Source organism: Ochotona curzoniae, unplaced genomic scaffold (assembly GCF_017591425.1).
Source record: "Ochotona curzoniae isolate NIBS_2020 unplaced genomic scaffold, NIBS_Ocur_1.0 contig_2754, whole genome shotgun sequence".
In the NCBI taxonomy this organism is placed as follows: Eukaryota; Metazoa; Chordata; class Mammalia; order Lagomorpha; family Ochotonidae; genus Ochotona; species Ochotona curzoniae.
The window spans coordinates 27782491-27809203 of NW_024465582.1; the positions used below are offsets into that span (position 1 = coordinate 27782491).

General features: G+C 39.5%; 1 protein-coding gene and 1 pseudogene across 1 annotated transcript in view; both read left to right on the forward strand.

The window, feature by feature from the left end:
* RAB3C (RAB3C, member RAS oncogene family) overlaps positions 1 to 26713 on the forward strand; it is a 216585-nt gene that overhangs the window by 77479 nt on the left and 112393 nt on the right. The window lies entirely within an intron of this gene.
* Positions 21926 to 22704, forward strand: LOC121154670 (annotated as a pseudogene).

Below are 26713 nucleotides of genomic sequence, written 5' to 3' on the forward strand. Positions count from 1 at the left end.
TTTGATTCACTGGTTCACTTCCCAAGTAGCTGCAATGGCCAGAGCTGACCTGATCTGAAGCCAGGAGCAAGGAGCTTCTTCCTTTTCTCACGTATGGGTGCAGGGTCCCAAGGTTTGGGGCCGTCCTTAACTGCTTTCCCAGATCACAGACAGGGAACTGGAAGGGAAGTGGAGCAGCTGGAGCACAAATTGGCACCCATATCGAATCCCAGCGCATACAAGGCAATGACTTTAGCCACTAGGCTATAATGCTGTGTCCCCAAAAACTAAATTTTAAAAGCTGGTAATGAAAGCTGCGTGGGTCATGTTTGATAATAGAAATGAACTTTAAATGTTCTGCAGATAGTAACATTTTCACCTTACAAAATCATGCTCAAAGTGATTAAATAGTAATTTGTGTATATGTGTGTGTTTTAAATTGCTGTTACTTATTTGAAAGGCAGAGAGAAATTTGAAAGAAAAATACAGAGATCTGTCCACTGATGGTTCAGTGTCCAAAGTCCCTGCAGTAGCCAGGGCTGAACCAAGCTGAAGCCAGTAGCCAACAACCTGGTGTGGGCTCCACACGAGTGGCGGGAACCCATGTAACTTAGCCATCGCCCTCTGTCTCCCCATGGCATATTTGTAGGAAGCGGGAATCAGGAGTGGAGAGAGGACTGGATTTCAGCCACTGGGACATGAGATGTGGGCATCCTGGAAAATCTCTTAACCGTTGTGGTACAAGCTTGCTGCTGACTATTTGTATCTTAAGGGAGTTCACTGAATCAACCAGATAATTGGTTAGCTTTTTTTTTTTTTAACATTTACTTATTTTTATTGGAAAGGCAGATTTACAGAGAGAAGGAGAAAGAGCGAAAGATCTCCCTTCCACTGGTTCACTCCTCAGGTGGTTGCAGTGGCCAGAACTGAGCCAATCCGAAGCCACCAGCTTCGTTCAGGTCTCCCACATGGGCACTGGGTCCCAAGGATTTGGGCCATCCTCTACTATTTTCCCAGGCCACAGGCAGGGAGATGGGTGACAAATGGAGCAGCCAGGACCAGACTATCTCCCATATGGGATCCCGACACTTTCAAGGTTACGATTTTGCCAGTGAGCCATTGCACTGGGCTCCTGTTTAGTTTCTTTAAGAGAAGATGCTTCATGTGGTAATATGACAATATTAAGCTACTGACTTTAGGAAAGTGAATAGGAAAAAATGCATCAAGAGTTATTCTCTTAGCCAACAAAGTATTTTCTTCATTTTTTGTGTACTGAGACAATCCTCCCTGTGTGTCTTAGGAAAAAAAAAAGTGTGCTAAGCAACAACAACAAAATCTCTTTTTTTACTAACAATTTTTTTTTCCTGTTTCTGCTTACGAGATGTATTCTAAACTGAATAAAAGTTAATACAGTCTTTGGTACAGAAAATCCAAGTGAGAAGCAGAGTCTAAGTATAAATTAGTCAGCAAGCTCACAGTCTCCTTTGCACAAGTCGGCAGAGGTGATGTTTCTTCAAAGTCAATGAGCAGCGAACACTGGGATGTTTGAGTTTTTATGTGGACATATGTATTGAGCTTGTTTTTTAGAGATTAGTTTGTCAGCAAACTTTTGTGCCTTTTGCACTTTTCTTTATTTTTTTTTTTTTACCTAAAATTCTTCCATAAAACCATATGAAATGGCATATGGCCACTGTCTTCCAAACCTGAGGAAGAATGGAAATTCACTTTGCTTACAAATGTTGGTAAGGAAAACGTGACACTAAGTTATAACAAATGAAAAAAATCAAAGATTCTGTGTAAGAGGATCAGAAGGAGTATGGAAGCTATCAGATGGCTTTCCTGATGAATTTAAAGACATTGGCACATTTCCATCAATAGTCCAGAATTGTCTGCAAGAATTCCTACAGGTTCTCCCTCATGGCTTCTGGGGTCACTACGTGGCAAGAAGCATGTGAATAGACAGCAAAGTGCTTTATGAACCCGAACCCCTGCTTTGGATACTCATTGTGTTTCTCCCCCCTTGTTGGACAATACTAAGAGCCTGCCCTCACAAATTAAATAAATAAATACGCTCTGTCTGATACTTTGTTTCAGATAGATAGATAGATAGATAGATAGATAGGTACATAGATAGATGATGGGAGTTGGGACCAATGATCTGGTGTAGAAGGTTAAACCACTACTTGCAGTGAAGCATCCAGTATGGGCATTCCACTTCAGTTGCGTGCTAATGTGCCTGGGAAAACGGCACAAGATGGCACAAGCCTTTGTACTCCTAGACCTTTAAGGAAGACCAGAAAGTGGCTCTTGGCTGCTGGCTTCAGCTTGGCCACGGCCCAGCCATTGCAGCCATTTGAGTGATGAACCAGTTGAAGGAAGATCTCTTTCTATGCTGTAACTCTGCCTTTCAAATAAGCAAAATCTTTTTTTTTTTAAGAAAATTTTGGAAGATATAGCAGCCAATGGGACCACAAGAAAGTTTGGGCAAGAGGCACTGTTATTTTCCATGACAGAATTTGCCATTTAAATGGTTACAATTAAGCTGTTCCACATAAATTGACACAGCTGAGACCATCTGAGAGACCAATGCATTTGAATTTTCTGCCCTATTTTATACAAGAATAAGCTTATGGGCTGTCAAAATGAATATTTGTATGAATGTCTGTGAACCATGACAAAAAGAAAGCGATCGCATATGTGTGGGAATAATAGTTGGAATTGAGGACAAGTGAAAGGAAAAGATGAAATTTTAAAACCACAACATGGGATCCTTAAAAACCTGACTAGAAACAGATAACAAAGTTCAGATGGGAATAAGGAGTGTTTGGCAAAGCTTAATCTGATCACTGTGTCTTAGATCTAAGTTGAGCTACTTAGGAAAAGAAGTTAATGAGCAAAACGAATGGTAGCCATGGTAGTGCCGGAAGAGGGAACCAATCGGAAGTCATGCAGAGGAAGAGTCCACCTGATTTAGCAGCTGGGTTGCAGTCTGTCCAAGAGAAGAGGGTGACTCAAAGAGGAAATCATTGCTTCTAAAATCTAGCTTTGATAACTGACATAACAGGAAGGGAGGAATGTTTGCCAGTGAAAGGGGATTGGGAACATGTGGAGATTCAGTTTGAAAGATGTGGAGTTCAAGTCGTCTGCAGATGTGCTAATGGACGTTCAGGTGAGCTCAACATATATGAGAAAGTGACTTGCAACCTATATTTATAGCACACAATCCATGATAGAGAATACATACTGTGGGAAGAGCAATCAAGGTCAGAAAGAGACAACTGCTTAGAAACTGTACTTCATTTAGTAAATGTGAGATATTTTATTTGTAATCAAACAACTTTTTAGATTGTTAAAATTTTATAATACAATTCCATAGGCTCTAGGATTTCCCGTATCCCCTCCAAAAATTCCCTGCCCCACACCGATTAATGTAGCAGTGTTACTGCTACTCTGTTAAAATAGAATGAAAAAGACTTTTGTGAGACACTATCACTTAACGACAATTTTACTACTGTTTTAGAAATAAGAAATCCCAATGTTGAGATTTCTGAGTAGATTGAGCTGCATTCTGTATCATGTACTGCTGTAATTAAGGATGTGGTGCATATATGAGAGAAAGAGAGCGGGGATAGATGGGGTGGTGTAGAGTGAGTAGAAGTATTCATGGTTATTTTAGGACTCTGCACATAAGCATTTCTTCAGGTTTTGTGTGAGCATTTCTTGAGGTTTGGGGCACTTACTCAGCATGTTCCTGAGGGTTTGCAAGTTCATGAAGTTGTAACACAAAGTCATAACATTATAATTCTCATTACCCTATGGTGTTTCTAGCCTTACATTACACATAAAACCAGTTGTTCCTTCCTTGCCTGAAGTTCACCGCTTTTCTCTTTGCTTCTCTGAATTTACATTTGACTTCTTAAAAAAACCTTTTATTTGATAGTCAGAGAAAGAGATTTTCTGTTTGCTAGTTTATTCCTCAAATATCCCCAACTGCAGGGACGAGTTAGGCCGAAGCCAAGAGCTGGGGGCTCACTCTAGATCTCTTGCGTAATTGATGAGGGACCCAAATCCTTGAACTATTGCCTGCTGCCTATCAGGATTTATATTAGCATAAAGTTGGAACTAAAAGTGGGCCTGGGACTTGAACTCAGAAACTTTGATATAATATATAGATATCTGAAGTCGTGTCAACTGCTGTGCCAAATGACTACCACTGAAATGGCTCCATTATTAAGCTTTGATCAGTTTTAAGAAATATATGTGTAGAAGAAAGAAAAAAAAGAAACGATGAAAAAATGACATTACATAAAATAACTGTACCCATTATTTCAGGCGCGCACACACACACACACACACACACACACACACACACACACACACCCCATTAACTAAGACAGCTGTGATGTTGTAAGATAATATAATCTTATGGGACTGCTGTTGTGTGTGCCTGTCATTTACCAAAATGGTGTTATACAATGCATGACTGATGAGTATGATGTTGTTGAGGACATTGTTTACCATATTACACAGGATTCTCTCTAAGACGCTCCACTATGGAGTTTCTCTATGGTATTGGGGTTGAGAATATATGTGATTCTAATGAATACAGTTTATTATTTTATGCCCCAAATGCTGAAGCTTATGTCTCTTTGTATTGTCAGTGCACAAACAAGAGCACAAATTTATGCCCACTTTGACACATTTTAAATCCCTAAAACTTGTAACTTATGTAAAAATTCAATTTCAATTCATGACTCTTTGAGTCTTTTCCTATTTTTTCTCCTGGTCTGCATTTTTGTTACTTTGCAGTTTAAAAGTAAATGTAGTATTAGTATACAGTCAGCCCTCTGCCTGCACAAGTTCCAAGGCAATAGACTTAACTAACTTGTGAAAATATTTGAAAAAACAGCCTGGGGCAGAAAATATTTGAAACAAAGTAATTTCTATGAATATGCATAGAAATCATTTCTTGTCATTTTCCCCTAAAAAATGCAAATATCAACCATGTTTTAGGTATTACATGCATAAAACTAGAGTTGATTTAAAGCTTACAGGAGTTTCTAGGAATTGGAAAATGAGTGTTTTTCAGACATTGTTTAGTCTGTTGTGGACAATAGCTTCTTCTCAATGTAATATTTATGATTGAAGTACATAGAGCATGTTTTAATGTATAAAGGAGGATGCGTGATTTATCTGCAAATGCTATGCCATTTTATGTAAGGGATTTGAGCATCCATGGCTTTGGTTGGGCCGGGAGTGGCAGGTCTGGAATGACTTGTTCCGGATATCAATTCAATTGTGTAAGCCCCTGAGAATCATTTGGAACAAATTATACGCGTGTGCACTTTGGTTGTTTCAGCAGCCACAAACATGAATAAACATGCTTTATCATCTTACTAGGCTGGTGTGTCAATGTCTTACTGTTGATGCAACAGAGTACTACCAAAAGTGTAGCTTAAAAGCCAGAAATGAGATGTTGTGGGGATCAGACATCTGAATTGGGACTGAAGGGATGGTATTCTTTTTGGGGACTCCAGAAAAAATCCTTATACTTTACCACTTCCATTAAACATCTCTGTCCTTTGGTTCATAGCATTCTTCTTTCATCTTCAAGGCCAGTAATTAACCATCCTCTCCTTCTTTGACCTTTATAGAAAGAGTTGTGATTACATAGGATCCCCCCATAAAAACATCCCCTATTCTTTAACTTAATTTATCAATCAAGGAGGGTTGTAGTGACTAGAACATGGACATCATTGGGCCATTATTTAGAGCTACCACAGGCAAGAACTGAGAAAACTGGATCAATGTAATATCGGCTATGATCATTTATTCCCTTAGTTAATACGCTTATCTGTTGTTAAGTCTGAGCTAAGCATTCTTCTAGAAACTGGGGAAATGAGAATATACAAATAAATTATTCAAATCCTTGTTTTCTGTGGCCTTAGATTCTATGTGTAAGAGATTCCAGATATGTGAAGGAAAGATACAGATATTGACAAAGACATTCACCTATGAATAAATATAGAAGAATGTATGGACCATTCAGAGATGTTAGCCTCCAGCATTCAGAAATCTTCAGTGAATAAGCAGCAGCAAGACTGGGTCAGAGAAACAGACAGTATAGAAAATGTAGATACTTAAAAGAGCTTCCATTTTGTTGGCTTTAAGTCTACGAAGCATGTATTTTCCATCAAGATCTTTCAAAGTAATTATTAACACTACCCGTAAAAGATTGCCTTGAAGTGAGAGGAAGTTGAGGAGATTTTATTTTATAACTTAGAAAACAGTTAACAATAAAAAGCACAGCAAAGAATTAAAGTGACATGGCCAACTTAGCTCCAGGGAGGACTGGAGTCCCCACCCCAAGAGCAGAACACTTCCTTGTGCTTTGCAGTAAAGAAGGAACCGGAGTGTGTAGGGAGGAAGGGCTGAGTTACACAGGACCACATAAAGCTCCTGGTAATGCCAAGATTACAAATAAAATGTTCTGCTTTTCAGTATGTACTCTACACTATCGCAGTTTCATTGTGGGTTAAGTGGATTGTCCTTTCAAGATAAGGGGAAGATGGAAGAGTGGTTAGGAAATGGAAAGTTGTGGGAAAAATTGACAAGAAGGATAGAGATCTGAGCAGTTATATAAACAGTGGAGAAATTCGGGTGGTAAACTTCTTAAAAGAGGCAGTGGGAACCACTTGGTCAGTATCTTTGCCATATTTTACTGATGCAATCAATAGAATAAAAATTTTCTGATGCAATGAAAAATCTTAATATGGATATGTTTTTATGCAGCATATTCACTTACTTTTTTTGAAAGTAAAAGTTTTATTTTCTACTGGTAAATAGTGAATGTGCTAACAGAGGACTTGATGAAATGAATGTCAATGAACAAAATAACTGTGTTTTTACAAACTTTTTAATTTTTTTAAAGAAAGTTTTCATGAGGACAAAGAAGAAATTAAACAAATTAATATTAATCTGATTTCTATCAGCTAGTTCACTGCTGTTTCAATCAGGTAATAGGCTTTTACTCTGATTTTCTGTGTCTGTGGGTGCTGTAAAGGGCAGGCATGTATTTCATGGCTTTTTGTATCACCTTCTTTAGCATACTGCTTAGAGAAAGGAAGGTTACCGTTAGTGTTGATTGAATTGAACACAATAAAATATCACATTTTTGTCAATTTTTTCCACTGTAGAAGAGGATATTGTCATTTCCCAAAAACGTAATGTTGGATTCAGTAAAATTTTGTCTAATGATAAAAGCTAATGGGAAACTGCTCTAATTAGCTTTGTAATTTAAGTGAAAAAAAAATGCATGATACACAAATTAACTCTCTCTGTCAGTGCCAAGATAAACATTCAAGCACTAAGTAAAATGATTGGTAATAGTTGCTTCTAAATGTCTCCCATTTAGAGATCATTAGCAAAAGTATCAGCAACTATTTTTTCCTTTAAATTGTGAGTCCTTTCCTTGTTTTTTTGTTCTTTGTCTCTCATGCATGAATGCAAACTTCATTCTCAGATTCAGCTTTAATCAGAAGAGAAGGAAAAGAAGGAATTGTAACAGTACCTTTCATCTTGAAATAGATTTATGAATAGCCGGTTTTCCTCTTGATCATTCATTTATTCAACCCAGTGTCCAATGACAGTTAATTGGCAAAGGGCAGAGCCTCACCTATTTAACGACATCTCCTCAATGACACTGCCAAGGCTAATGGAAGTCCAGTAATTCTCTAAAACAATTGAAAGGAAAACGTTGCTTTGAATCTCAGTCTCAATATGATATCTAACTAAGTGACCTCAAGTCAACGCCAATACTTTCTCCTTGACTACTGGATTCAGCCATCAAGCTGTTCCGTGGATTACATGACAGGGTAGCCTTGGTTATCTTTGGTGGCTATTGGCAGTGTGATCATTCTGTCAGCCTTCATGAGCTGGAGCCCTTCTAGAAATGGTTGCTATTCATTTGTCCACCCACTAGATACCAGAATAACCTGCTGTCTTTGCAAAAATGTGCATTCATTCCCCAAACCGAATTTTCTGCCAAGTTTTAAAAGAGAAGGAGTAATGCCAGAATTCATTTTAAACAAGTTCTGTTTTCTATTTCCAGAGCTATTGCATGGTAGACAACTGGAGGGGAGTTTCATTTGAGTTGATTTTTTAGCATTGTTGGCTACAAGAGAGTTAAAAATGAAGTTTACTAATTCTGAATTAAAAACAACGGCAGCCATAAAACTAATTGCAAATAAATAAAACTCAGTCAACATTTCAGTAGTAACATAGTTGGTGGAGCAGTTCTTTCCTGTGTTTAAAAATATTAATTCTATGAATATTAACAAACCTCACATAATAAATATTGGTCAATACCAGTGTGTGTAAATAGAAAGGGGAAAATGAGATGACCTCATGCATCTTTATTTTATCTTTAATATGCATGCAATATTAAAGAGAAGTTTAATATTGATCGCAAATTACCTTTGCTGTAATGAGCTTACTTTAAATGTGGTGCACTTGATCCCACATGTCAGATGTAGTTAGAATTACTGAATAAGGAATGTAAGTTGTTACTTAGATACCCTGACATATTTTCTAGTCAACACATTATTTTGTACTATTTGGTTTAAGAATTATTGACTTTTCACAATTAAAAACTCATGATCTAAGTCCCTGAATTAGATGTGCTAGGATTACATTTGGTTGATTATATTAGTTTATTTGAAATTTCCTCTTGTATAAATTATCTTTCACACCTCAATGGAATATGTTATTCCCAAAATATCAGCTACTTCAATTAATTCTGGCAAATGTTTTAGAAATGTCAGAATATGTGTTTCTAAAGAAATGCCAAAAATCAGTAGCTTTGCTATCTGTATCTTTATTTTTAAACAACACCTCTACATTTAAGTTACAAATAAACCAAAAATTGTGTTGGTTAGTACCATTCCACTGATACATAAAAACATGCCGACTTATTTCCATAGAGGGCTCTAGATTTGGGGGCAGAAAATGAAAAAAAAAATGCTTTATGCTGTGATACTTCTGTAGTAAGTTTTGTGGTATGTCAAGTTTGGATTGTGAGGCACATTATGATTTTATCTTGGAAGATTAAGACAGTGTCTAAGAATTCCTCAGATAAGCCGTAAACATCATTTTCATTGTTTGAAGGGAAGAAAAAGGGAATTAACCACAAATGGAGTGACTGTGAGCCCATTGAAAACTTTTCATGGTGGCTTTTAAATATGAACTTGGAAAATCCATTATTTTATTACAGATCACAGAAGATCCCTTAGTAAAATGAGAGAGAGAATGAAAACAGAGAGATTATAGAAAGTATCTGTCTACATAGTTCCCAGACATGAACATTGTGGCATAGTCTGTTTCACCAAATTATCCACCACAGTTCTTCGCTGACATTCTTAATGGCAATTTGGAAGAAATATTATGAATTTTCTCTGGAGTGATAATAAGCATACGTAACTCACCACATTGTTATAAGGAATACACTGCCTGGAAAGGCAGCCACGAGTGACCTCCCTGTGATCTGGAGTGGTAAAGGATAGGTGATATCCGAGCAGATATATTGGGGCCAGTCTTGTGGTTTAGCAAGTTAAGTTGTTGCCTGTGACACCCCCATCCCAAATAAGCACCTGCTCAAATCCTGGCTGCTGCACTGCACTGCTACTCTCCCTGGAAAAGCAGTAGAAGATGGCTCAAGTATTTGGGCCCCTGCCATCCACAGGAGAGGTAGAGATGGGGTTTCTGGTTCCTTGCTTCACCCTGGCCCAGTTCTAGTCATTGCAGCCATTTGGGAAGTAAACCAGGAGATGCAATTTTTCTTTTTATGTCTCTCTTTTCCTCCCTCTCCATCACTGTCTTCCTCTCCCTCTTCCTCTCCTACTCTGCTCCTCTCATTCCATAACCCTGCCTTTCAAATAAATAGATAAATAAATAGGATGAATCTTTAAAAGAAATTTATGAAAGAAATAGCATTCATATTGAATTTGAAGCATACACAAATGCATAGACTAAGGCATATTGTCATTGGTCCTGAAGTCAGAAGTAGATGTCACAACTGACAACCTACTAGTTTACTCTGTCATCCCTCTCCATATTTCAAAAAACAGAACAGCTCTATTCAGAATAGGAATAACTTGCAAAGTGTGATGGTCACAAGCATCTGTGTCCCCTCCTTCATTCTTCGATACCCAGGAGTAAGTTAATACAAGGATAGGTAGTTTGGAAGGCTAGCATGAGGTCCTTTTGGAAAGTATCTTTGTCCTACCTCTGGGTTGTAGGCAGAGATGCCCCTGATATCCAAATCACATCTGAGACTCATAGCTATTTGATTTTTAAAAGATATCAAATTAAAGGCTTCTGTAACGTCCTCAAGATACAGCTCTAGTAACTCTACCTTTCAAAGTCAGTTAAAATATGCATTGAGAATATTTTGTGCAATAAACAGTACATTTCTGTGTTTTTAAATATCTCATCTTTCGCTTGTACAACTCATGGTAAGATGTTTGGTAATAAAGCCTGACTCTCAATGGAGCCCTCATAGATGGCATTTATATTTTTGCTGCATAAACCAACTTATAATGGGTTTTTGAAATTTTTCTGTAACATATTGAGCATGTTTATGACTCATAATAAATTCAATATATAGTAATTTCTTATGTCTGATATAGATATGATGAAACTTTAAGAAATTGCAATAATCTGAAAGAGCAGTAAGTGAAATTAATGTTTTCTTTCCTAGTATTCGTTTTTATATTGCTTTACAATTTTTAAAAATAAATCAATAAATTGAGTGCTGTTGCTCTGGCCTAATGAGTTATGCTGCCATCTACAGCACTTGTATGTATCTGAGAAAGCAGTGCTGTATGACCCAAGTGCATTGGCACCTGTACCCAGATGGAGGACCAGGAAGAAGCTCCTGGCTTGGGCCTGGGCCAGTCCTGGTTGCTGTGGCCATTTGAAAAGTGAACCGGTGGATGGAAGAGGTTTTTACCTCTCCCTTTCTTTGTGTCACTCTGCCTTCCAAATAAACAAAACGAATCTTTAAAAATATTTATTTGTTTGTTTGGAAAGCAAAATGACAGAGAAAGGGAGAAAAAGAGGTTGAATCTCCTTCTTGTGATTCACTTGCCAAATGGCTATACAACCATGATTGGGCCAGATGAATCCAGAAGGCTAGAGCTTCTTCCAGGTTGCTGTGTGGTTGACAGGGGACTGAAGCAGAAGGGCCATCAGCCACTGCTTACTCGGGTGCATTATCAGGAAACTGACTGGGAAGCAGAGCAGCCCACACTCAAACCGACACTGCAGTTGGATGCCGGTGTTGCAAACTGTAGTTTAACTTGCTGCATTACAACATTGACCACTTGGTTTGCATTCTTTTCCTACATTATATTTATACTAGGATCATAGGTCTTCAGGCTGACTTAAGATTAATCCCATTTATGCTGAAAGTAGAAAGAGATAACATAAACAACATCTGGGTGTTATGGTCTACAGGAATATTTTCAGCAACTTCATGCAGTAAGGCCCAATCTTTGTGTTTGTGTATTGACCCACACATAGAGAGGTGACATCTGTGTGAAATACTCAAATTGCCTTCACCTTAGCACTTCCTGTGATAGATTCTGGAATAATAACACACTAGAGTGACATGTTCTGCTAGAAGCCTTTATTTCAGGAGATCAGCATGTAAATTAAAATGGATTCACTGGATGAAACCTATCTTGATCTTGACTTCAAGGGTGGAATATATATTTCTTTTTTCTTTTTTTTTTTTTCTGTGAAAGAGGGTGGGATATGACCAAGTCGGAAATGAATGAGTGGATGCAGGCTTCTCCTTTGTTGATTTCAAATGTCTAAGGATATCTGTCACTCCAGCGACTTTTCTGGCAAGCCAGCATGTGGCTACCACAGCTAAGTCTGTAATGAATAAATGTGGCATGATCAAAACTTTTGAAGTGACTGGGGCGTCAATTACCTGATGAGGTAATTTTTCTATCTGAATAAAGTGCATGTGATTTTTAGACTGTTTAAAGTCAGCCTAGGTGAGGTAATTTTTCTATTTTAACAAAGTACTTGTGATTTTTTATATAGCTCAAAGTCAATTGAGGAGCTTTTATGGTTTGGTTTAATATTTACATTCATTATGTATTTTTGCTTTTCACAGCTTATCACATTTCATTTTTTTTCAGTTGAATTTATTCTTCCCACACCCACCCCAGAAGCATTTCTATTTCTCCCTCCGTCCCACCCCGCCATACTCTCACCCCTCCTTCTGTACAGTCGCCTCTGAGTGTATCTTTATATGGTCACTACAGAGTCAATAGTAGTTTCAGTCCACAATTTTAAAACTATTTACTAAATATTTTCTATATGTCAGGCACTGTTCTGTGAATGAACTAGTGGTACAGACTGGGTCCCTGCCCTCACAGAATTTGTCATGCAGTGTAGACATAGATCATTCCAAACAAATATGCAAATTCAGGTTCTGTAGTAATAGTGAGTGAGCTTGAGATGGGACTTTAGAGGAATTATCCTTAAGGAAGTTATAAGTTGAAAACCAAATTTTGAAAGAATTTAACCTTGTGAGATTCTGGGAGAACATTTCAGCAGGCACAGGCAACAGTCAGAGCTGCTCTTGGAATCTGTTCAAAGAAAAGCTGGGATAATCCTGTCCCACGAGAGAAAGGTCAGTGTGGCAGGGGAGAGGGGAAAGAAAGAGGGTGGAACTTGTGGGTTAAAAACATGCCCTGTGTCCTTATAGAACACACTGAATGAGAATGAGAATGTGAACACACTGAATGAGAATGAGAATGTGCTGGAAAGCTTTACGTTTTAGAAGATTGTCCCTTGCAGGTGAATGTGTAATGGAATTTGATCCATATTAGTTAAAACGTGGACTGAGTCGTCTTCCTTACAGTGAGGAGCTCAGTAATCAGAGAATGTTGGAGACAAGTAGATAAGGCAATAGCATGTTGAATATGGGTAAGGTACACAGGACAGGGAATGTCAAAGGAAGAAGTGACAAAGATGGGAGGAGACGCTCCTCTCAGCATTGACTCGGAAGTGTGGAGAAACAGCCCAGACAATCCTTAAGCACACTCATTAAAAGATTTAGTTGGAAAGGGGACATAGGAGTAGTCACATGACATAATATTTTGTCTGAGGACCTTGAGTGGCATTCAGAAGGAAGTGTCTTGGTATGACGTGTCCGTTCCATGAATGTACCTACAGTTCTATTCCCAAAAGCTTCTGAGAGGCAGGGAATATTAATTATATTTTCTTCATCATGCTTAAACCTAGAACTTAGCCATGTAGTGCATGTTAAGTGGATATGTAGTGTCAAAGCACAAATTTATTTGCATAATGTACTTCTTGACACAAGTTTATTTTCTGCTCATTTATGATGTCACTGGAAAAATACATGAGGTGAATCCCATTTTCACCATGAGTTGAGTATTGTTCAGACTGATCTTTTGTTCTTTAATCATAAATGAATCATTCTACTTTTCACAAAATGTGATTGTGCGCTGAAGGCTCCTGCACCCAAGTGCATTTTGGACTAGGGCATTAGTCTAGACTTCAGCAAAAACAATAAATCAATGTGTCCTTCAAGGACAGAACAGTCAAGAGTGAGTAAGCCTGCTACTCACCTTTAATAAATGCATCTGTCATAACTTCATGAAAATAGCCTCAGATATTTAAATACTTACATGTGCAATGCAGTAATAAAAGAGTAAGATTATGTAAATGATTTAGAATCATCTGTAAACATAAATTCCTGCCTGTTTATTGCAGGGATTCATAAATTCAGAAGTTAACTAGTAGAATACTCGGTGTATATTTATGTATGTAGACAATACATTTTTTCAAAAATCAATTTACTGATGTATCATTAACCAGCAATTTAAACAGTTATTTCCTCCGAGAAAATAAAGAATAATATGATCTTATGTTCATAAGTTAGTAAGAAATTCAGGCAATGATATCTTTTGCTAATAATCAGGATTGTGTTTTGATAGTAAACATAGCGTTTAGCCCACTACTATCAAGATTCAAGAAATTTAAGTATGGAAATATTAAGTTTACTCCTGGGTTTTGAACTCTGTATAGTTTTTATTATAGTTAGTAAACATGAAGATGACAGCAACATTCTGCTCAAACATAAACAAGTCAGCTATGCCAGTTATGAGAAAGTCTTTTTAAGCTAACATTTTTTGGCCTTATTTTTTCTTTTCATTTATCAAGTACTTTTCCAAAATTAAAGTACTTAAATATTGGTTGTAATTCCTTAAAACACTTGTACTACTGTAACCCTGTAGAAATTCAAAATGCAGTTTCTTAAAACTATGTAACTACTTGGGCTAGAAAGTTAATTATAACATAACCTGTGAATACAAGTTTTTGATTTCCAACCTTAATAAGATAGGGAATAATATAACTTGTTTAATTTAAGTCATTACAGTTTTTTCTGCTCTTTACCTGAATTTGTCAAAAGATTTCAATATTCTGCTCACTACTCTGATTAGTGGTATTTGAAAGTGATAGAGCTATGATAGCATAAAGTGAATCTAAAAATCAGCTGCTTCTTACCAAAAGTGACCCTGATGGTCCAACGTTAGGTGCTTGGTCACTTCTTTCTCACACTCTAAGCATTCCCAGTGCAGTATCTTATCCTGTGTCTAATCCAGTGACCAACCCAGTGACCATCATATAAAGGACTTGATACATTTTTATGTGATGACATACTAGTTATAGACTATTCCCAGGGCAGTTCTCTTAAGTGATAAGTAGAGTCATATGGGCATTTTGGAGATTTTCTATGTGAGAACATCTATCCTAGTCTCATCCAACATAAGCTCCTTGTAGGAAAGATTTTATCTGGTCATCATTTTTTTTTTTTTAATTCTTAAAGTCAGTGTGAGACATGTCACTTCATAACTGTTCAGGAAACATTTTGTCACTAAAACTCAATAATGGAATTGCTTCAGAAGACAGAGTGGTGTCTTTACACATAGTTCATGCGCTGTGGTTTTCAGAAGCTTCCAGGTGATTGTGAAATCCAAGGTATCCCAGTTACTTACCTGTTTGTATTCAATGCTGCACGATTTGGGAAAAAAAAAAAAAGCAAAGAATGTGCTTGTGACGTTATAACTGAATGGAGTGTAACTTCTTCAGAAGAATCAGAGAATTGGTGTTCCGAGGGTTGCCTGAAAAATGTCTCCCCCAACTCTGAGCCCTAACCCGATTATCTATAAAACAGAGATGATATTCATTGTGTATCCCCTTGCAAAATTCAAGATCAAGCAAGGTATTATATGAGATTGTACTTTATGAACCACAAAGAAGCTCCTTTGCAGAGCATTGGTATTTTCCAGTCAAATTTAATATAGTCCCGGAGAGAAGATGGCCGACGTAGGAGGAAGGCTGTGAGAGAGCGTCCAGTGAAAGAGGGATAGAAAGTTACAGAAGCAGCAAAGTGGAACAGCAGGGAATCGCAGGGAGAGGTCCGTGAGGCTCCCTGGGACAGTGTGGAGCCAAAAAGATCCACACAACTCGGAAGAACAGCGAGAACGGAGCAGGGCAAAGGTAGAGAAACCGACATCCCACTCCAGACCTGCTGAGTCACTTTTGAAAGCGGCCTGACGGGAGACGCGGACAGCCCGGAGGCGGGGAGATCGGGCGGACCGTCGCCGGCGGGAGGCGGAGGCAGACTGCAGCGGCCGGACGTTTGGTGAGCCGTGGGGTTGACGTGGTAGCCTCCGCATTCCTTGACCCCCTACTGAGGGTCCAGCCTCTGAGAACGCGGGGCAGAGAGACTGAAGCTGTCGGGTTTATGCCTTGGGAACTACGCACAGTGGTGTTGGTGGCTGAGGGGGCACCAGGAAGGCGCCTCGGATGTTCCTACACTGAGAGGGCCAGTGCGTCTCAGTGCGCAGAGGCTGCTGGTGAGGATCTGGAGTCCTCCACATCCTGCCTGGTGGAAGCGCGATAACATCGGGAAGACCCTGGTCGCTGTGCCGAGCGGACTAGGCGGCCCCGCCTGCAGCAGCCGAGCGGATTAGGCGGCCCGCCTGCAGCAGCCGAGCGGATTAGGCGGCCCCGCCTGCAGCAGCCGAGCAGACTAGGCGGCCCCGCCTGCAGCAGCCGCCTCCACAGCGCAGGTGTCAGATGTCAGGGGAGCTTTGAGACTTGGGAAGTGTAGCGCTGTGTGTCCCCGACACGCAGGTACCACTCCCATAGGGTGAACTGCTCACCCCTCGCCTCCCACCCCGCAGTTCTGAGCGTGGGCGACCCACCAGGAGAGCTCTGAAAACTCCTGCATCACACTGACACGGTGCGAACCTGCCGTGAAATAATAACAGGGCGCCTGGGCCACTCCCCCGCTAAGGGCCGGTGTGAGAGAGCCACACAGGAGCAGGGGCTCTGAACACCCACACACCACGAGTGGTGGATTCACTGCACAAGAGCCACGCCTGGAAAGTGCCTCACCCACAGTCCCGTGTGTGGGAGACGCACCAGGTGGGCTCTGAAAAACCTTGCAGTCCCTGACACGGAGAACGCAGGGAGAAAGCACATAAAACCTTCTAAGTCCTGTGGATTCCCGTGCAGGGGGCACACCCAGAGAGCGCCTCCATCCCTCCACGCCCTGGGGTGTCACACCTGTTGAAGAGGTGCCCAGAGTGTGCCTGGAATCCACTGGGCCCCCAAGGTGGTGCTCTTCAGCCCCGGGCCCTGAGAACGCACCAACGGTGCCTTGAAAATTACCACGCCCGGCAACACCACGCCTGCAGGCTCCAATCTCTACAGGAAAGCACCTGACAGCCCCTCAACACACGGGTTCATTTGCCCCACCAGAATACACCAACGCAATGGGAAAAACCACCAGAAAGAGCTGTGCTCCAGATGAAAGAGCCAGCACCCCACCAAACATGGGCCAAAAGCCATTATCAATATCGGCGATGCGAGATGAAGACATGGACGTGTTACCAGCAAAGGAATTGATGAAAATAATGCTAAAATTTCTCAGAGACGTGGACACAAAGCTGGAAGACTACCAGAACCGCATAATCACCGAAATACAACAAATCAAAACCAAACTGGATGCCCAAGAGAATAAGATTGAAAGCCTCATCAACAGAATAAATGCGGCAGAGGAAAGGATCTCTGAAACAGAAGACACACAAAATGAAAGTGCCCAGCGAATTAAACAGCTGGAGACAAACCTCAGCAAAACTAATAAAATGATGCAAGAGATGAAGGATTACCTTAGAAAACTGAATATTCGGATCATCGGCCTCCCTGAGGGAGTAGAAAGAGAATCTGGGATGCAAGCAGTGCTTGATGAAATTATACAGGAAAACTTCCAAAACACTTGGAACACGAATCCACCCCGCATACAGGATGGACAGAGAACTCCCAACAGACATGATCCAAAGAGATCCTCACCCAGACACACGGTGCTCAGGTTCTACTCCAATGAAGACAAAGAAGGAATCCTGAGACAAGCACGAAGTAGAGAAAAGATCACATACAGGGGAAAACCCATCAGAATCACTGCTGACTTCTCCGAAGAGACCCTACAAGCAAGGAGAGAATGGACAAAGATCTTCCAAGTCCTGAAACAAAACAACTGTCAACCAAAAATAATCTACCCAGCAAAGATCTCATTTGTATATGAGAACGAAATCAGATACTTCAATAGCAAAGAAAAACTAGAAGAATATGTCTACACAAAACCAGCTCTGCAAAGTCTCCTTAGAAATGCACTAGTCCCGGACAAAAAGGAGGCAAATCACAAACAAAGCTGGCAAATAAGAAGGTCTCCAAACTAAAAGCTGCACAAACAAGACAACTACATTGGCAACAACACACACACAACACAATCACATGGCAGGGCAAAATTGCAAACTCTCAATTTTAACTCTCAACACAAATGGTCTAAATTCACCAATCAAAAGACAGAGATTAATAGAATGGATCATCAAACAAGACCCAACCATCTGTTGCCTACAAGAAACGCATCTAACCAGAAAGGATGCAAAGAAACTGAAAGTGAAGGGATGGAAAAAGATATTTCACGCCAATAGACGAGAAAAAAAAGCTGGGGTAGCTATCCTAATTTCAGATGAAATAGATTTCATTCTAACTAATATCAAAAGAGACAGGGAAGGCCATTTTATACTGGTGAAAGGAATGATCCATCAAGAAGCAATCACCATCATTAATGTTTATGCACCGAATCTTAATGCACCTAGTTACGTAAAGCAATTACTTACAGACTTAAAGGAAGACATAGACACCCGCACAATTCTTGTAGGCGATCTCAACACACCTCTAACAACAATGGACCGGTCCACGAAACAAAAACTCAACAAAGAAACAACAGAGCTCACACAAACAATAGAACAACTAGGCTTAGTAGACATATATAGAACTTTTTATCCTAAGGCCACAGACTATACATTCTTCTCAGCGGTGCATGGCACCTTCTCCAGAATTGATCACATGATAGGACATAAAGCGAATCTAAACAACTTCCAAAACATTAGTATCATACCATGTACCCTCTCAGACCACCATGGGATGAAACTGGAAATCAACAACTCAAAACTCCCCAGGAAGTATAGGCACTCTTGGAAATTGAACAATATGCTATTAAATTTAATATAGTTAAAATATGTATACATACATATATATGCAGTTAACACATATTTAACATGTATATACAAAATAAACACTGTGGTCTGCTTAAGTTGACTGGGAAATTGACTTGATGTGGTGAAAAATTTCAAGCCATAAAACATTTTACAGTGACACCCCTCAAGAAAGGTTATGGTGACATGTTAGTTAAGCTCCCTTCTATGGATGTTCAAACAGTACTCCAGCTTAAAAAGCTTATCAAGCTTTTTCATCCCATTCTATATTCAGTTGTTCTTTGATTCTTCTCAATTTTATCTTTGAAATAACTGCAGGCATTAATGTTTGACATAATAATTAAGGTGCCCTCATCCCATATCGGAGGCCTGGCTCTGTGCCTGCCTGGCCTTGACTTTCTGCTAATGCTCACTCTGGGAAGAAGCAGTAATGGCTGAGATATTTGGGTCCCGGGAAACAGACTTGGCATTGACTGCGATCGTGGCCATGAGTTATAACTAGAAATTTTTCAGAGAAAAAGCCAGGGCAACCTACATATTGATCTAATGTTTAATACCTTGCATTGTGGCTTAATGAATACTCAGAATATATGGTAATTAACAAAGACTTCTTTGAAGAAGAGAAATATACAAAACCGTTTTTTTTTTATTAAAGAAGAAAGCATGCTTCAGGAATTATGGCAGATAACTTTTAACTTCTCCTGATAAGTAGTATCAGATTTATTCATATCTCTAAAAAAAGGCATTTTTGACATTTTTTATTTTGCAGTGATATCCCTTTGTGATTTTCGAGGGTTCAAGTCAGGATTTGCAGAAACTGCTTATTCCCTGCAAGCCACCCATTGAATCTCTTTATGCAGTCCATGGGGCACTTGCATCAGAACTGTCTGGCAGGTTATCTAAAGTACAAATCCCCACTGCCCAACTATATCTCTCTTTAATGTTGAAATCCAGGAATCTCCACTTTTCACAAGTTTTGATGCATAAATTGTAAAGTTCATTGCACCAAAGCTAGTAAACCCGCTTTAAAAATTAATGCAGTAACAACTTTATGGACCGTACAATATGCGAATTCTCACTGATGATCAGTTCTTTCCAAAGGGCTTCATTTTAAGAAGTTGTTTAGAACTGAAAAAGACCTTTAAATGTGTAACTCAGTCATATCTTCGTGTAAATAAGGAAACTGAAACGATAAAGAGAGCTCTCTTGAGTCAACAAGCTGAGTTATTGAGGAACCCAAGTGTTTTATCCAAGTCCAAGGCCCCTCATTGCTTTTAGAACAAACCAGGCTTTGCTAATATCTGCTGGATTGCACATTTCAAGCTTCTGTTTCCTTACACTAAATGCCATTTTACTTTCTAATGAAAAATCCTGAAATTAATGTCACAAAAACACGTTTTGGTGTTTAAAGAGAAACATGCCTGGCTTTGATGTAATTATGAAAACTGCAGAGCCATGAAATCTCCTTTATTAAGGGCATACTGCTTAGACTTTGCATGTAATTTGCAGTCTGCAGTGCTTAAGTTTGCCTGCTGGTGTACTCAGATAAGAGGAAGCTGTTACATCCACAATAAAAGACGGATAGACTCAACTTCAAGGATAGTTGTATTTCCAAAATAGAGAATAATTCTCCTTTTTTTTTTAATGTGGAGAAATTAAAGAGCTGCCTATAACTTTAGTCCCACAATTCTTGAAAACACTGGGAACTTTGTGGTGAAGATGTACAAAAACAGTGCTCTACGGTGATCTGTGCTAAAGGGAACAGGTGATGGGATATTTTCCTAGTCCAGAGTTGAAAGAAAAGCGATGAGCAGGTAGGAATGGTTTTTCCTTTACGTGGATTATCTTGTTTAGTATTTCGGAAGTCTGAGGAGAGCTAGCTTTCCCTCTTTTTGATCGTTATAGCCTTGATTTACTCTGTGGTTGGATATTGAGTTCCGCTTTGAATTAGGAGTGGTGATCACATTGTTAAATTTCATGGAAACTGGTTTGTTGGGCACTGCTCTTAGCATTAATTATGCCAGGCAGATGTACAAATTACTAGTTATAACTTTTAAAAAAAAAGATTTTTTTTTTTTTTTGGAAAGAGGGATTTACAGAGAGAAGGAGAAACAGAAAGATCTTCCGTCTGCTGATTTACTCCCCAGATGGCCACAACAGCTGGAGCTGAGCTGATCTGAAGTCAGAAGCTCGGAGCCAGGAGCTTCTGAATCTCCTATGGGGGCAGGGCCCCAAGGGTTTGGTCCCTCTTCTACTGTTTTCCCAGGCCATAAGCAGAGAGCTTTATGGAAAGTGGAGCATCTGTGGCATGAACCATTGCCTGTATGGGATGTTGGCATGTTCAAGGCAAGGATTTAGCCATTGAGCCATTGTGGTGGACCCCAAACAGAACTACTATCAAATAACTGCACAAGTTTTTACCTCATTTTGTAAATGATAAGCTCAAAGTGAGTGGTAATATCATATTGTATTCAGAATAAATTTCATTAAAGGAAATCACAATTTATTATTACTTACTTACTTAGTTGATGGAGAAATTAATATCTTCAATTTACTGGTTCACTCCCCAGGTAGCTGCAGTGGCTGAAGTCTGGAACCTGAAAATCCATCTAGGTTTCACACGTGGGTGGTAGAGGCTCAAACCCCTGGTCCATCTCCTGGTGTTTTCTCAGATTCATTGGTAAGGTGATGGATCAGAAGCAGAACAGCCTAGTCTGGAACCACTGCTCCCAAACAGGACGCCAGCATTACAGTGGGCAGCTTAGCCCTATATGCCATCATGTTGGCCCTAGTGACCTTATTTTTAACAATCCCTATCAGTGCCTAATATTGTGTCATACAGAATAAGCCGCTGCTAGAGATATCAAACTTCCAAATAAGAGTGCTAGTTCTAGTCCTGGCTGCTGCATTCCCTGCTAATGTGCCTAAGAAAGCAGTGGATCATTGCCAGGTACATCCACTGACATCCATGTGGGAGACCCAGATGGAGATCCTGGGTCCTGGTCTCAGGCTGATGCAACCACATGACTGTTGCAGACATTGGGTGAGAGTCAGCAGATGGAGGTTAAATTTGTCTCTCTCTCCTTCATTCTCTCGCTTTCTCTCTCTCTTACTGTGATTCTCCACTTCTCGGTTTCTTCCTGTCACTGTTTCATTCAAATAAATTAATAAATAAGTCTTTAAAAACAAATCACGGTATGCTTCCAAGTGCAGAAGGTTTGCAAGGTGCTCACAACTGGGAGGCAGCACCCAGCTGTTCTGAGACAGTCACCATGCCACAAAATAAATATATTGAATTACACCATAAATGCTGTGGGTATCATTTGGATTACCATGAGAAAAAAGGAAAGCCGGGAGACTCATGAACATTTCAAGAAGGCAAAAAAAGATGATTGGTCTGAAGGCTAAGCTCTACCACGAGCAGCGCCATGCTGAGAAAATACAGATGAAAAAGATGCTCAAGATGTATGGAAGGAGAAACAACAAACAAAATAATGATGAAAAGAAAGACTCCCCAGGGAGCAGTACCAGCCTGTCTCCTGGCCAGAGAGGGACAGTCCTGAGCTAAAGTCCTTTCTAATATGATTAAACAAAAACGAAAGGAGAAAGTGGGGAAATGGGAATTTCCTCTGCCTAAAGTTCATGTCCAGAGGGAGAAACAGAAGGACTGAAAGTTATTCTCACAGGAAGAAAGAAGTAGGCATGGAAGAAAATGGTTACCAAAGTTGGGTTTGTTGGAGATGGCTTTACAAGAAAACCACCCAAATAGGAAAGATGCATTAGACCAATGGGCTTACGTTTCAAAACAGCCCATGTAACACATCTAGAACTGAAAGCCACCTTCTGTCTGCCAGTGCTTGGTGTAAAAAAGAATCCATCAGCTCCATTATGTACAACTCTGGGAGTAATTACCAAAGGCACTGTCATTGAGGTAAATGTGCGTGAGTTGGGCCTTGTGACACAAGAAGACAAGGTTATACAGTGAAAATAGGCCCAGGTTACCAACAATCCTAAAAATGATGGATACATAAAAGCAGTCTTGCTTGTTTGACAGCAGTTTCATATAAGTAACTTCTAATCATTATAGAACACTACAGATTAAGTGGGAAAGCTGTCGTTACTGTGATGTTTTTGAAAATTACCAAGGGCCTTGCTCTACTGTCATCAAGAGAACTATTTATTCATTAAGCTTTGAAAAACATTAAAAAGATCCACTTCGAAAACAAACAGAAAATAAAGCACAATCACTGTGATCCTGGATCCTGGATAATGCTTCTCTAACCATACAGACAGACATAGAATCACATTATCTGTTATGCCAAAAGTAAGTTAGATATTACTTCAGACGATATTTGCTCCCAAAGTACTTTTAGTATAAATGACCAGTAGAATAACTGTCTCTCCAAGGATGCTGCTCAAATTCTTATTTGACAAGTAGCCAAACAACCTTTACCTTCAGGAGTAAAAGAGCTTCTCCTGAGTGAATTTCCTTGCAGCTTATGAATTAGATTCTTCAATCTATAGTGAAGAATTTTCACAGCATTGCTGTTAGGCAGAATCACTCCTAGAACTCTTAAGAATATTAAAGATTAATTTTGGAAATGCCAGCTTCTGCATTTATTAGACAAGGTAGTAAGAGGTACGTGAATTCAGAATCCAAGGTAAAATTAGCATGTGCTTCAGTGGCTATCAACAAGGTTAAAGATGAGACTTTTTGGAAGAGAATGTTTGTCTCTTGGAAGTGAGTGTATGCATCAGAGCTAGAAGGTAGCCACCCTACCACTGTCCAGCTTGTCCAAATAAAAGGACTTGTTTACAAACACTTCCCCCTACGCCCAATGGAGCACTCCCCTCTTCCTTCCTTCTCCGGTCCCTCGGTTTCTCTCTCTTTAAAGGACCCTATGGCTCCTAACCTGATTTAACTTGTTTCTGGAAGTGGAGCAAATTAAATTTTACATATTAATGTGCTTATATCTGAAATGTCCAGTTTCCTATGATAAAGTGACTAGGCTGCATTTAATTTTGTGTTGCCCAATCCACCTCTTCTTACTTTCACATTGTTCATGGTAGCATTAAGCTTTAGTTACAGGATATAGTGGATTAAATTACACCTTCTGTGTCTCAGTGCCTCCAGTGTAAAACTGTGATTTCTGACTCTAAAGATGTTTCTCTGATGTTTTGGTGGATCCTTGGTATAAAAGTTTTAAACATACAAGTAAAAACAGTGCCAACAACCACAGGGTGATCTAAAAGGAAGTATGGAGGAGAGTTCAACTGTAGACACATTTTTTTTTTTTTTGCTTCGTTTAGGAAGAGTTTATGGTGGCCATCTTGAACTGTACATTTGATATCCCATTGCCAGGTCTATTAAGGAAGAACTTTTGAGAATGTGGCATATATGTCAAGTTACCAAATATTACTTTAAATAAACTAACCTGCAGGTATAGGTCTTCTGAACATCTCTGAAAAAGAGAGACCTGAAGACATTACACTATTTTTTTTCTCTCCCCGCCATGTCTGAGCTACATCAGATTCTATCCTGAATTCCAAAAGGGAAGAAATTCTGTCCCACTTGATCAGGTTCTCTGAGGTCATCTCTTCTTTCTGTAAAGGATGCTGGGTGTGAGCAGGTCCAGCCTCACCCTCTTACTCATGTGTTTATGTCCCATGTGTGAAACACCTCAGCAGGTTGATCATGTGGTCAAGCAGAGGGAAGAACACACAGGGATCAGATCCTGACCTTATTAGCACAGCATGATCATCAGGCCTGGCATAAGACGGCCAGGGTGGTGCCCAGCTGGAGAAGTTTCCGTCTTTCCTGCAGGAAAAGGATCAGTGGATGCCAGTGCATCTGCTCCATGGCTGTTAGGAAGTCATTCAAGCCGTAGTCTGTTTACACGGTAAGAAAATATATTTGGCGTGTAAGTCTGAGAAGAACCTTTCACATTCTAAGTAGGAATTTGGGTGGTAGTCAGAATACTACACTTTTAGACTTCTCATATCAGCAACTCTGTTGTTGTCAGTGTAATTTAACTATGGATAAAAATGCTTTCATGGACTGCCAGATTATTTGGCAAATGATTTAGATCTGTTGGCAAGGCAGTGATTTTAGTAACATTTTATTATGGAAAAATTAAAAGAATCCTAAATCTTGTCTTATGCTTGGGTTTTTTTTTCCATCAATAATGATTTTTCTCAGTTCTACCTAACCTTTCATAAACTGAAAATGTTAGCATGGGAATGTTTTTACATACTGCAGAAGTACAACACATATCTGCCTGTCTTCTCTCTCTTGTTCATGTAAGTTATTATAGATTTTTTTCTCATTTATGGCTTTTTATTGTTGTTTTCTGTTGCTCAGGAAAGGATGTGATTAATTCACTTGTAATAACTCCAGAAAATCTGCTTTTACTGCTTTAACAGTTCTCTACATAGAACTCGGACTGAGCGAATTCGATAGCTACTGTTGAGGCTTTAGCTTGTGTCGTTTCCATATGAATCTGGCCTCTATTTTAGATGTTGTTTTCTTTTAACTCTAACGGCCAAGCTATTATTCCTTGGCACTTGGCACCCATAATACCAGTCTAGAAGGGACTCTGAGTGCCTATGGGCTCACTCTACTTTCCCAGTCCTGGTTCTTCTAACTCTGTGGTTGGGGCAGCTTGCCATTTACCAGGGAGAGTCCATACCTCAGAGTCCAGTTCTCAAGCCAGGGTGTTAGCCTTCCTAACTTACCCAGTCCTTTCAGCCAAGGAAAAAGCCCCATTTCCTGTTGCAAAGTCCAGTCCTATTTTGAATGAAGTGGCATAAAAAGAAAAAGACACTTTGCATAATCTATCAGAAAGACTTGTATATTCACCGTGGGTATAAAGTCACTTTTCAGATGTCAGAGGTTTAGGGAAGTCTCCAGGAATTGTCTTCCATGAGCACATCTCTCAGTTTGTTCCTCTCTGAGTCTGGGCACTGATTTCGGTTCCTGCAGTGAGGGAGCAGAGCACTGGTCTCGGCCAGTGAACTAGTATCTGATTACAGCTAAGTGGAAAAGAAGGAACTACTTCAGTAGCCACTGAAGCCATTTATTTCTAAGTGTCTTCAACTTAACAAACAAACAAAAAAAAACATGTAGGAGAGAGCCAGTTTGTCGTCTAATTAGCTGTGTGATCTTGAAGACTTATGTGCAATTACCATTGATGTTAGGAGGATAGGGATGACTTTCTGTCTTGTAAAGTTTGATGTTGTATAATCTGTGTGGAAATGTGAGGTCACAGAAGTCACACATGGAAGTGTTCCAGACTGTCTGAGGCCTTATTCTGCTTGCTGTGTTTCCAGACTGCAAACCAAATGGCTTAATATTGTCCAGTGACTTAAAAACCTGTGAGTCAGTGCTGAGCAACTCAGAATTCTCTGAGTGTTTCGATACTCAATTTGGATGTGATATCATCTCATTATATGTTTAGAATTTTTTAAATGAAAGTTTATTCCAAACTAAAAGGGAAGGAAATGCGTGTCATTATCAATAGTAGAATTGTTACCTTTTCATACCCACTAGTTTTGCATCTTCAGGATCTCCAATTTTCAACCAAACATGGATGAAAATATTTTTTAAAAATCACATGCCTGTTGTACGACCCAGCTATCTCACTTCTGGGAATGTATCCAAAGGAAGTGAGATCTGCGTATGAGAAAGGGATTTACAGCAGCACAGTCTACAATAACATAGACATGGGAACAACCCAGATGTTCATCCAAAGAAGAGTAGATAAAGAAACTGTGGTACATCTACTCCATGGAATACTACTCATCCATTCAAAAGAATGAAATTCTACCATCTGTAGCGAAATGGTCCCAACTAGAGACCGTTATGTTCAGTGCAATATAAGCTAATCCTAAAAGCACGAATAGCATATGTTCTCTTTGATATACTAAGGCAGCCTTCATGCTAAATATAAGATCAATAGCCCATTTCAATACTGTTTTTGCTGCAACTCAGGGGTTTTGATATTTTTGTTTTTATTTTCATTTCTTCAGATTAGTTTTTCTCTTATTAAATTCTTCAGAGA